This window comes from Lepisma saccharinum, chromosome 18 (genome assembly GCF_977018435.1).
Source record: "Lepisma saccharinum chromosome 18, izLepSacc3.1, whole genome shotgun sequence".
Taxonomy (NCBI): Eukaryota; Metazoa; Arthropoda; class Insecta; order Zygentoma; family Lepismatidae; genus Lepisma; species Lepisma saccharinum.
The window spans coordinates 2,890,520-2,893,292 of record NC_139246.1 but is presented as its reverse complement, the minus strand read 5'-3'; positions in this window follow the sequence as shown (position 1 = coordinate 2,893,292).

Genomic DNA, 2,773 nt, shown 5'->3' with positions numbered 1-2,773 from the left:
TTCGAGTAATATAAGCACCAGTCACGTAGTCACGTGAACCTGTCAATCCAGCTGTTTCTTCTCTGAGACCGAAAAAGAGAAACAATTTATTTTGTTTGGTATAAATTAAGAAACTGCAAGGGTCGCGAGTTCGAACCCTGTCAGGATCAGAATTTTTTCCTTCTCTTTATTTACGCGGTAAACAGCAAAGTGTAGCAAGATTCGAAAGTAAATTTTATATTTCGGTTTATTTTGGCCATCGATATATAACATGTAATTTGGAGAACCGCCAACGTTCAATTCCATAGCAGACATTCAGATGTAAAAACATATGGTGCTAACAGGAAACCTATAGCCTATTTCTGCGCTTTCAGAGGTTACATAGAGAAGGAAAAATTATACATTTATTTCAAATATCTCTTGATTTTCACAGGGGCACATGTCAAAGTGATTTTTTTCAAAACGTGTCAAAAGTCAATGGATAAGTCACGCTCACACTTCAATTATACTCGGGACGGGACTCACAGTTGCAAGTGAGATCTGAACCACTCTGTGCCTGCCACCTGCTATCGAACCCAGAGCCACTCTATTACAAGAGGACTAATTTACAACACAACATACGAAAGTCTCTCTCTTATGTCACGAAATTTGTCAATTTCTAATTTAACTCACGATTAAGCTGGAGAACTATAAAATTAACTCTCCAAACAAAAATAAATTAAATTAATCATTTTCCAACAACATGAAAATCAAATAATCCACATTCCTAGATAAAAAAGAGACAGGCAAACTTTCCATCATCTTTATAAATTATATAGTCGCCGACCCCCACACCCCCTATACGCCTTCATGGCGTGGTGCTATGCACAGGGGAACATTTTACCTTTTACCTTTTACCGAATATAGAGCTTTCTTTTTATACAAAGAATACTAGAAAGCAATTTTGGTCGATAATTTTAGTTAAAAGTAGTTGTTTTTTTTTAAATTCTGAGTAATAACTGCTGCAACCGGATCAAATTATATTCCTTGACGTTTACAAAATTACAGATTTAGAAGAGAGGGTTGATCTAAACACCTACTCGTGCACTATGAAATAACTCAAACAGCTAATTATCCAAAAGACATATTTTACAGCTCTATTCTAAGTGCCATATGAGTGATGTTTAGATAAATAATTTTTCACGAGTAAGCAACACTGCTGGTTTCCGAACGCTTACTTCGGCTGTACTGCCAGACCCGAAGCTGGACTTCAACTCAAACGAGTGTGCCACTTTCTGTGAATAGAAGTGTACATGTACAATAAAAAATGTACCATGTGCACCATGATAAATCCAGAATTAAACAATTAGAACTTGGACCCGCAACGCTGCAAATGATTCACCTTAAGGACACTGTCAGCATGTAGCCACCCATAGGCGTGCGCAGTGTTTAGCATGGGCATCCCCAGATTACTTCAACGTAGGGACAAGTAAGGTATTTTTCCATGGGGCATATTACCCCGATAATAGTGTTGCTCCCTCAAAAAAACACCACCTGAATTTGAAATTATCATATTCCTGCATCCCCTCTAATAATAATCCTTAGCGCGACAGCGCATGAAGTGCCTTGGCTTACCTACCGACTGCCGGTCTCCCTCCCACACTTTCCTTCGTCACCTCTAAGCGTGGAGATCTTCAACCAGTATTGGAATAGTCGGGGGGTCGGCCCGACGTATCCCCAGCCGTTATAGTAGGTCGTCTCTACCGGTTTACGCTCACTCACTCGGAGCTCCCCAATTTCCTCACGGAGGAGGAGGACGCATCCTCTCTAATAATTCATGTAAATTACCATGACTGAAGTCAAATTATATGTGTGAAATATGTACTTTTGGGTTGATATTAGTTTTCTAAGGAGAATGTGTGGCCATACTTGTCCCCCCTCTTTTAAGATATATATGCCCCTCTATTATTATACTTTCACCTAGAAATTTAGTGTAGAGGAATCTTATCGCCGCTACTAAATGACATTATACTCTTAAAGAAAATAAAGTATTTTCAGGCCGATAACAGTTTAAAGCAACTACGGGGGAAGGGGTGCATTATTTCCCATGTAATTGAACTATGCTTCGTTCTCTGGCAAATTTCTTCTTATTAAGTCTCACATGCTTTATTCGTCAATTATGTTGCCTATTGATAAAGAAATTGGGAGCATAAAAGTAGAAATATCAATTCTCCTAAAAACATAGCTCTTTAGCTCGCAAGTTGAACGCTCATGCACCCCACATTCCGCCGGATGCAGAGCCGAGAAACAAGAATTTTTCACTCGGCTCTGCCCAGTCGGCAAGGCAACGGCCCACGCCAGCGGTGAGTGCACCTCCACTGTAGATTTCCATCTGCATCCAGGGATACCCCAGGTGTACATCTGGAGGTGCAAAGTCCACCAAGTCATGACTCAATGTATAAAACCCATAGAGACGGTAAATGGATCTGTTTCAAACCAGAGATTACCAGTGCGTTGTTGCAGATCTGTTTGTTCAACGAACTCTCCAGCCTAACTACTGCCTATTTTTGTGGGAGTAGGAAAGGGTTTATTATCCTATTATCCAATCGATCTCTTTCATTCTTCACAATTACCAGCAAACCGATCCACGAGACCACGACAACAGCCAGCTGAGAGATTGCGACTTTACGAGGCGGCAACGAGCGAGCAGTTCTAGAAGCACTTCGGACTACGGAGAATCATTGGCCTAAAGCCAACCCAAGTCCGGATAATCAGTGCTCTGTTAATTAAGTCGCCGTCTCTTATTGCCGCCAAC